Source organism: Camelus dromedarius, chromosome 4 (assembly GCF_036321535.1).
Source record: "Camelus dromedarius isolate mCamDro1 chromosome 4, mCamDro1.pat, whole genome shotgun sequence".
NCBI lineage: Eukaryota > Metazoa > Chordata > Mammalia > Artiodactyla > Camelidae > Camelus > Camelus dromedarius.
The window spans coordinates 48134680-48145286 of NC_087439.1; the positions used below are offsets into that span (position 1 = coordinate 48134680).

Consider the following 10607-nt stretch of genomic DNA (forward strand, 5'->3'; position numbering starts at 1 on the left):
GTGAATGATTCAAGAGAGAGCAAGGAAGAAGCCTAATGCTTTTTTTTTTAAAGAGTATTTTATTAATTTCCTCTGGAAATATCTTTTAAAAATTATTTTCTAGTAAAATGATTATAAATCAGTTAAAAATGTTTAAAAAAAGAATAAAAAAATTATTTTCTAATTTAATTTTTTTTAAAAAAGCAGTACTGGGGATTGAACCCAGGACCTCATTCATGTTAAGCATCCACTCTACCACTGAGCTATACCTACCTTCACCCCAGTGCCTTTTATGACCTAGTCTCCAACATCATGCCCCAGTATTTTCATCATATTCTGTTTGTCACTAAGCCCAGCCCACTGTTGAGGAGAGGAGCATTAAGTGCCAGTTCTTGAAGAAAGAGTACCAAAGAATCTGTGGACATATTTTTAAATTACTACACGGCTAATATTTCTTTAAGGCAGTTCAGAGAGCAAAGCTTTGTGAAAGGGCCCCTTGATTTAAGTTCCCCAGAAATGCTTGTAACTTCCCATCCATCTTTTGGGGGAGACTGCAAAGAACCCAACCCTCCAGAGGCTGTTTTGTGCCAGACACGACTTGCTTTTCTAATTGTGGATAGGAAGTGAACCTCCCTATACTCTTCCTTCCCCAGCAAGCAGGCTTTGGCTCAGCTAGTGGTTAAAAGAGCTCGACAACCTGCGATCATAAATGTTGCAGAGCTATAGGAAGAGAGAAGAAGCTTGAAGTGGGTGTTATTTTCTCCCTCTGTGGTACCATGTAGAAATGGAAATGCCAAGTGGAATTGCCACAACTACACTGAGACACAGCCCCTGGGCCTGTCCATCTGGAGGTCAGCACTCCATAAAACCAACAGGGATATGCTAATTTGCCTTTTAATAGCAAATACTTCATTTGATAAAAATGTTTACTATACCATTCCTCTAAGTAACCAGTCCTACTAACATATCTAAACTATTTGTTTTAAAATTTGACCTACAGGGATGTATGAGAGATGCATCTGCAGAACTCTAGAAGCCAGTCAAAGTAATGCAGCTTCCAAAAGCATCTGGTTTACAGCCAGCAAGTAGTTTAAGCAGTGGAAGCACTGGGCTGATTCCAGGGCTGCCTTAGCTGACAGTCTGAAGAGAAACTGAGTGCACTGCAAGATGGAATCCATTCTGATCTTTCTTCGAATGCCTATTGTCCATTTTATCAAAGATTCGATATTGACACAGTGCAGGCTATTGAGTCTCAATAAAATCTATTCTTCACTTCTTTTACCTCATCTGCAGACTGTTGACATTTTCTTTTATTTCACCACTGATGTTTTTCTTCTGCATTGGAGATTTTAGCACTGATGTTGTTAATTGCTTATCACACAGCTGGCCCTGTTATGATGTTCTTGTGAATGTCCCTTCATTTTCCTGATGGTCCTGTGATCCAATCTACAATCCATTTAAAAACAAAACATTCATGTGCCATTTTATGCTGTGGCTCTTTTGGAGTTCCATTTCAGCTTCATTAATATTGATGCTGTCTGTCTCCTTGCTTATTTCAGAAGATTCTTTGAAATTAATCTTCAGAATTCACTGTGATTTGTTGCTGTTTTGCCCGTCAGCCCCAGTACAGCTTGTCTCTCGTTAATTTTGTTTTTCTTTATTTTTACGCGTCTGCTATGACTGTTCTCCTACTTGTACTACTGGTGTGTGTCAGGTCCTTTATGGAATCCCAGTTTCGCCTCTGCCTTTCACTGTGATTTTCCATCATTAGGGACCTCTTGAATAAAAATGTAGCCCTTGTTTCTGACAAAGTCCATGTTCCTTTTCTTTCTGTGTGATTTTCCATCATTATGGTTCTTAAATTTCTTGAATAATGATACATACTATGAACAAATGGACAGAGCAGTAATGGCTTCATCAGTGTTTTCTAAAATGTATCTGCAGCTTTTAGAGCACACAGTGCCACAGCAGAATCTGTACTATGTATGTTAAAGAATTTTTAAAATAGATTTTTGTGGTCTGTTGGTGACAATGCTATGGTGCATTAATAATTCACATTCTTGCTTGTTAGAATGGCAGTTCCACAGAAGCTAGGTTGGAGAATAGCCTTAGGTCTGAGTGTCTTTGAGGAATATAGGTGCATTGCTATATCTGCTTCTTTCCCTCTGTAACATTTTCAAAGACAGCCAATATTTCCTTTAACAGGAATTCTAAGTTGGAAATTATACTAATTTCAAAAATGAGGTAGATGAAGCCAGACTTTACTCATTTGAGTTATTTTTCTCTGCTGAGTAATTTCATTGACCACTTCTGAATAAAATAGCTCCATACTTCTATTTACAAGTAGGCAAGGGAGCATTATAGGTGACAGAAGAACAGAATTCAAATTTAACAACTATAGTTGACTAAAGCCAAGTCAATAAGTGCCAAGAAATAAGAGGGTAAAGCTGAAAATACTGGTTATCCAATCATTGCTGTAAAACCATGGAGAGAAAGTAATACTAAAATCAGACGATAAAATATACTGTTCACTATTGGTTAAAAACTATCCTTGCTTCATGTTCAGAATACTAATTACCAACTGGAGAATTCAAACTCAACTTAAGCAATTTGTTTTTTGAAAATGCCCTGTAAGAAACTACCAAAACCTATAAATAGCTGATACTCCAGAGAGCTTTACAAATCTTTAATGCTAAAATGATTTCAAAGGACACCATCCATAAAGTGAAAAGACAGACCACAGAAGAGGAAAAAATATTTGCAAATCATTTATCTAATAGAGATTTAGTAATCAGAATATATAAAGAATTCTTGATACTCAACGATTTTAAACTCAATTTAAAATGAACAAAGGACTTCAGCAGACATTTTTCCGAAGAAAATATACAAATGGCCAATAAGCATATGAATGATGCTCACGTCACGTCATTAGCCATTAGGAAAATACAGATCAAGACCACAGTGAGGTATCACTTCACACTTATTAGAATGCCTACAATGAGAAAGATTCACAGGTGTTGGCAAAGATATGGAGAAATTGGAGCCCTTGTACATTGATGATAAGAATGTAGAGTAGTGCATCCACTTTGGAAAACTATCTGGAAGTTTTCTCAAATAGTTAAACAGAGTTATTAGATGACCTAGCAATTGCACTCCTAAATATACACCAAAGAGAATTGAAACATTCTTACACAAAAACTTGTGCACAAATTGTTCATAGCAGCATTATTCATAATAGCCCCAAACTAAAAACAACTCAAATGTCCATTGACCAATGAATAGATATACGAAATGAGGTATATCCATACAATGGAATATTATTCAGCCATAAAAATGAATGAAATACTGCTTCATGCTAAAAACATGCGCAAATCTTTAAAACATTATGCTAAGTGAAAGAAGCCAGACACAAAAGGCTACATATTGTATGCTTCCATTGATATGAAATGTTCAGAATAGGCAAATCCATAGGGATGGAAGGTAGATTAGTGGTTGCCAGTGGTTGTCATTCCCCGAGGACACAGGGGAATGAGAAGTTACTGCTAATGGGCACAGAGTTTCTTTTTTGGAGTGATAAAAATGTTCTGTAATTATAAAATGGTAATGGTCACATAATCTTGTGAATATACCAAAAACCACTAAATTGTACACTTTAGAAGGGTGAATTTTATTTTTTTTCTTTGATTTTTCTTTTTGAATTCTTTATGAATTTTCTTTTTAAAAAGAAGAAGAAGAAAATGTCTGGGAAGTATCTTTATCAAGCAGAGTATTATGAGAACTGAAATATTCTATTGGTATTAGTAACATGGATTTTTAATTGTATTGAATAGAGGAGATTGTTTAAACCTGGAAAAATGTAACAGAATTGGGCATTGAGTGTAAATAAATACTTGGAGGCTGAATTCACATTGTCCTATGAAGATAATACTCTGGAAAAAATTCAATTTTTAAAGATCTGGGTGTTGGACATTACATTTTTGACATTTCATCAAGATATTTTGATATTTAGACCTTAATCTCTTTCCCAGCAGGATCCATTATTTGGTTCATCTTTTCAAGTACTATATATTCAATAAACATGTGTGGAGTTATATGTGTTGACATAGTTATTGGCTCATCTACATAATATTGAGCTCCAATCACTACTCAAAGCAAGAAATCCTGGGAAAAGAAATGTTCACTTCTGAATCTAGAGTGTAATGATGCTACAAGAGCATTGAATGTCAAAATATATTTCAGAAATGTATTTCAGTTAAACTAAAAAAAATTCACTAAGTTCTGATCAGAGCTGATGACTTAGTTTACCTGAAGTATTCATATTCATAACTCATTTTTAGAGAATTCTTGGATCTAAATTTTGCTATAAATCAGACAAGTAATCAGAAAGTAGCAGATGCTGCCAGTTCATGGATGTCCTTTGAAGTCCCTAGGAATGCTCGAAATTCAATGTTACATTCTTCTCTTTCTGCTTCCAACAGACAAGGCCATCAAACTAGCAGAACAATTTCTGGCGAGCAGCTGAATTCTAGGGTTACCATCTGGGCTCAAGGATCTTGGCACAAGGTAATAGATTCCTGATCAAGGTACATCCAAATATCTAGCAGCTAGCTCCCCATATCATAATATCCTACTTTATTATGTCCTCTCACTCAGTCTGAAAGCCTGAAAACGAGTTCCATGTAGTACTGTTTACCTTACCACCATTTTTTCGTTCTTATTATGATTTATGGGCCACTTTTGGCCAACACAGCCTTGTTCCTTGAGAGAGCAATGTATGTAGAGAGTCTAAATACTTTATTGATTTACATGATGCTGGTCCTTTCATCTACCACAAAATAGGCTGCAGAAGGCCAGCAGCAAATTGCTGTTCTGTGCAGCACTTCAAAGGGGATAGGAGAGTTGGGTGCAACTTCCAGAAATTCAACAAAATTAATTTGTAGTATTCACCCATCATCAAATGGATTTTCTGGAATCATGTGGATATGATCTTTGTGACAGTAGAAAGAGGAAATAAGCAGGGAGCAATATATTTCCATTATTCTGTAAAAGAAAAGGCCTGCTGGAATAAGAAGGGCTGTAGAACAGCTGTTTTCTCTCCAGTTTTACACATAAAAGAATCCTATATGTAAAACACCTGTAGAGCATGGATTATTTAATGTGTTTACTCTAAGTCCACTACACAGTATATTGCTTATCCAGTCATAAGTCCGAGCAGACATTTGAAGCAAATGAAAGGCAAGCATTTGTAGACCTGGAATCTGAACACCACTGAACACATTTGGTAGCCCTGAAAATCCTGCCTCTTTGATATTGCCCATGGAGCATGAGTTAATTCTCTCCAAGCAATAGAATGAAGCCAGGTTGGAACAGGTTCAGGTTGATGTATTCTGTTCTTCATAGAAATTTCCAGGACACAAGGAAGATTTTTTTTTTCTTTTTTTCCTCTTTCTTTTTTTTAAGAATCCAACTGGATTTTATTTGACACAGAATACAATATGGCTGCAGGAATAGCAAAATGAAAAGACAAAGCAGAAAAGACGTGGTTCTACCTAATTTACAATAAGTAACAGGATGGCAAGTCATTAAATGAATAACAAAACAGTTGAGCTTGATGGAAGAATTCTCTTTTTCTGGTGCCCATACTTTTGGAATTCCCACTCTCGGTTGCCCAGCGGACACCCCTGTTGTGTTTTAAGCCCACAGGAGATGCAGTGGAGGTGCAAAGACGGGTACAGATGCCCCACGCAACAGCGTCCCCTCAGAAGTAGCAGACACCTGGTTAGCTCAACATTCTGTGCGAAGAGCCATAATGTGGTTCCTGCAGATGGCACAGTCGTCAACCACAATATCCCAGGCGCAGATTTTCCACTTTTTCATCCCATTTTTTCACTTCAAAGCACTTCTTGCCCACACCGCTGTTGGTGAGATTCAGGAATATCCACGACCATCGCTGCCACCATTTTGGAAATGCACCGTCTGTCTTCTGGCCACCACAAGAAAGATTTCTTAAATCGGTAGTTTTACCTAGACCAAGCAAGACTACACTCTCCCTGCAAGGGACTTAACCAAGGAACTAAAGCATCTACTGCAAAAGGAGAGAGAGAAAGATAACCCAGCCTTCCCCAAGGAGGCAGGCCCCTGTTCATTTGATTCCTTTCATTCCGTGAGTGAGGAGAAAGTACCCCAAAGGAGCAAAATATCTCAGTGTTTTGAGCAGAGGCATATGTCAGCTTCTGCATGAAAGCAAGGAGGAGAAGAAAATGCATGTCTTTAATCACAGTGACCCTGCCCACAGGTAACTGTGGTCTAATAAATTTCTTGACGTCTGACAAAGGTATCAACTTCGTCTCCATGGAGAAAGGGGCATGAGATTTCCCTTTCCCTTTTTTTAGTTTACAGAACACAAAACCTTTCTCTAAGAAACTAGCTTTCAGTGACTTTGGCTGACACAGCTCCCATCTCCATGCCTTGCTCCTGCAAGGTCTGAGTTGGATACTTGGTGAGGTACTCAGCAGTCAGACTGCTAACCTGAGCAAGATCTGGGCAGGAACCAACACTAGAACTGACAGAATTCTCTCTCTTCCCGGAACTGTCTACTGGTTTCTATCACAGGATATGGGCACAGTGCCCTAACTAGTGCCAACACCACTTAGCTTCTTGAGTTCTGCCTTTTCCTAATAGCCTAGAGACAAGAGAGAGAGTTCCCTCTCTGGTTTCAAAATTCCTTGGAGGAATTCTGTATTCACTGACTAATCATCTCTTTCATGTTGATGAAGATGGGGCCTTTAGCCTTGACCCTTTTTCACAGTTCCTTAAGGATTTCTGAAGCCCTTTTGCTGGTGAATTGTGAAGGCATTTAAGGAACATTTGCTTTTTCAGCAATTCCATTTATCTAAGTCCTCATAGCGTGAGTTCCATCTTGTGTCAGCATCCCACTAGGGGCAAGCAGAAGAATTTCTGACTCTTCAAGTTCAAAGTTTATTCCTCTCTGTTGGGTCTTCCACTCAGTTGCTGGTTTTTTATCTTTTGGAAACCTCACACTCTCCCCTCATGTGCCTGGCAAAGATGAGAGACAAGTTCCAAACCCAATGAATAATCTCACCTTTATCTACTCAATCAGATCTGTCCATTATCCAAAATCTCTTTGATGACTCATCTCATCCAATGATAATGACAGTTTTCTCTCTAAAGGCAGCAGGGTGGGTTGGGATGGGGATAATTCTTTCACATGCACTAATAAAGAAAATTTGACAATAGTTATCAGGAAAACCATATCATAACAGAAACTGAAAAACAGGGTGGCATCAAGCTATAGACAAAAATTAAAGTCTTTGAAATTCTGGCAGAGTTCAGTCACTCTCAAAAAATATAAAACTTGACATCACACCAAAATTCTTGAATCACAAATAAAGACTTACAAAAAAAAGTATGGTAGCAGGACTCTTCAAAAACAGTTCCCTACTGAAGACAAGTGTGTGGCATCAGCAGAACCAGCTAGCTCCTATATGATGAGCCAAAGTGAAGGTGTGGGGATGATTACAAGCCAGAAGAGTTGCTGGAAGGATATTCTCTGACATTCTGCTTCAAACAATGTGGCATCTCAGTGGAATATGGGAGAAAATCAATGACAGCTCTTCTCGAGAAAAGATTTTGAGTAGGGGACAAATTTTAAAGAACAGAGTTACAGACAGTAATAGGAACTGTGAATGGTGGTGGCTGCCATGCATTTTAGTAAGAACATGTGAGCCGTATGTGGGAAGAAATGCTTTAGAGCACTGCTGTTATTGGAGAAGAGTCACTGTCTTTGGCATAACTAGTTAGTGATTGATCCTGTTAAGGAGACTTTTCTCCCCCATCCATGTTTCCAACCAAAAAAATTAAAAATCAAAACCACACACACACACAATAGCACTGAGTAGCAATGGTTTGTATTTTACTAGAAGTCTCATGATTCTTAAATTGAAAGTACAGTGATAACATTTGAAAGGATGTTATATAAACCATCAGGTTGGTCTTATTTGAATGATCAGAGCAGAACAGTCTGTTGAATTATTTCTTCATCAGATGCATCCCATTTAGTAATGGTGGAAGATAGCATTATTGTTCTCAATTATTCACCACACTTCCTGTAAGAGAATTATGTATCCTACACAGTTTCATGTGGCTTGCAGTCCCTTCGTATAGGAGGCACGGACTTTCTTACTTTATTAACATTGAGTTTAACCATGTGATTTGCTTTGGCCAATGAAATGTGAGGTGTAATCAACATGTACCATCTAAAAAGAGACTCAAGTGCTGTTGCCTGGTCCAATTATTACACTCCCTTCCCTTCACCACAATGATGAGTGTCCTAAATAGGTGTTGTTTCTTCAGCCTGGATTCTGAAATAAACATGCATTGAACACAGCCACAGATGATATGTTCCGTGAGTGAGAAATAAACCTTTGTTGCTGTAAGCCTGAGACATCTGTGCGTGTTTCTTATTGCGGTATAAACTAGTAGAAGCTCATTCATACAATAACCAGGCAGATTAGTACAGTAGTTATCCATTAACAGCATTTGTCAACTATGCAAATTTTCTTATAAAGTGCTAGGGTCAAATAGATTAGATAAAAACATGTTTCACAAAGAAATGTAATTGATGTTAATCTTTATTTTCTTCGCAGGACTTTTTCACTTAACTGGAAAGTTGATAACAGGTTGTAGAGTATAATATATCCAGCTTCTCCATTTTCATTAAAAAGATTTTCATTGTACTCAAGTCAGATTAAGACTGTTATCAACCTAATGTCTCTCCAAATAAAAACCATGTGCTACCTTTTAAGAGAATCCTCATTTTTGGTCAAAATAGTACTAATTTCTGGAATAATTGTATAGAATGAGAAATGAATTTATATTTTATGAGTTAGCATAAATAATTCAATTGATCTGCAGCATTCCCAGCGGTATCAGAAGCAAAATCCTATGTCAGAACGGAGCACAAAAGCACTAGGAGCCAGACAGCATCTATGGGTTTTTATAGCTAATGAAGCTCCAGACCATAATTAGTTCCTCTCTCAGTTGTATTTTATCCTAAGAACACATTTTTTGATAATTTTTAGGCTTGATATCTTTAAGGCCAAATACTTCAACCTCAATTTTTGAAGAAAGAAATAATTCCAAGTTCTATATCTACACAATGTCAAAATAATTGATCAAATCAATGAAAATATTAGGCAAATCGGTTGTTTGATACAATGTTGGTACAAAGTAAGTCTTACTCCTGGCTTTGGTTTTATAGTTAGAAATATCTTTGTCTCCCTGTGGTTATAGAGATATATGCCATTTTCTTTGGGTTCTTATACTGGGGGTCAAATAAGAAGAGTTAAGGAAGAGCACCTAGGCCTGTGTAGGGGGCGGCTGCCTGCCCATTAGCTTCTTGGAGAGGCAGCACCACGAAGCCAGGTGGGGCTTTGCCATCTGAGTGTTCACATAGCTGTGTCCCTCTCAACTGCGGAGGGCCAACTTGCTGGAACCTTCCTGAACACCTGTTCCCCAATCTCAGCCTATGCTAGGCCAGGCCTGTGTGCAAAGCCTGCTGCACTGATGGCCTGGGGACCCAATGAAGGGGACACTCAAAGGGAGAATCAAACACTGACCTACATCACTGCTGAGGAAATCCATACCAAACCTGTTCAAATCAGTCTACACCTGCTTTCCTTTTCCTCAGGAAAGAAAATACTGGCTTTGAACTTACCAGTGGGAGACCTTGACTCAATCTCTAGGCCTCTACTGAGTTTAACATATTATTTAGACACAGAGCCCCTGGATCACCACCCCCAACCCCTCACCCTGCCACTGTTGCCTCCTCTCCAAGCAAATCAGCACTTTGTCCTATTGTTGTCATGCATTTTACTTCTATATATGTTGTAAGCTGCACACCTATGTTATTTTATTGTTGTTTAAACAATTATCTTCCTAAAAGATTGAAATAACAAGAAAAAATGTTACACATTTATCTATATCATTACCATTTCTTTTTTTTTGGACGTGGGGAATGCAAGGACTGTGACTGCCTGGCCCCCTTCTCCCCCTCAATTATTACAAGTGTGATTTTGCCTTATTTTTACATATATTTTATTAATAGCATATATTAATTATTATAATATACATTATTACTATATTTATTATGTTTGAGAGGATTTGGAGAACACTTCAAACCGGCCTTTGGAACAAAGTGCGTTTTTGCTAAGTCCTGGCTTGGTGTCAACTTCTCTACGACAAATCTGGCTGGCCACCTGTTTTGTAAAGTTTTGTTGGCACACAGCCACACTCATTCATTTACATACGGAGTTGAGAGTTGTACTATGACCCACAAACCTAAAATATTTACTATCTGGTCTTTTGCAGAAAAAGTCTGTTGGCCTCTGCTTTACGATATAACACCAACCTGCTTTAACATATTTACTGCAAATGAAAATTCGGTTACTTTTTTTAACTTAAGATAGTTAGGGGTTTCTGTACCCCCAAATGTACAATGTCATTTGTAGGGGTGGAGGGAACTTCTTCATTTGGGGGAGACTGAATAGCACAGTGTTCAACATCTCCCACTGGCCTTGATGTCAGAGTGGGCTGGGTTTGAACCTGTG

The 10607-nt window shown here is 38.0% G+C and overlaps 1 pseudogene; it reads right to left on the reverse strand.

Annotated features, from left to right (window-relative positions):
- Nucleotides 1-5561: 5561 nt before the first annotated feature.
- LOC105097576 (E3 ubiquitin-protein ligase RBX1-like) lies at nucleotides 5562-5945 on the reverse strand (annotated as a pseudogene).
- Between the last annotated feature and the right edge of the window lie 4662 nt (nucleotides 5946-10607).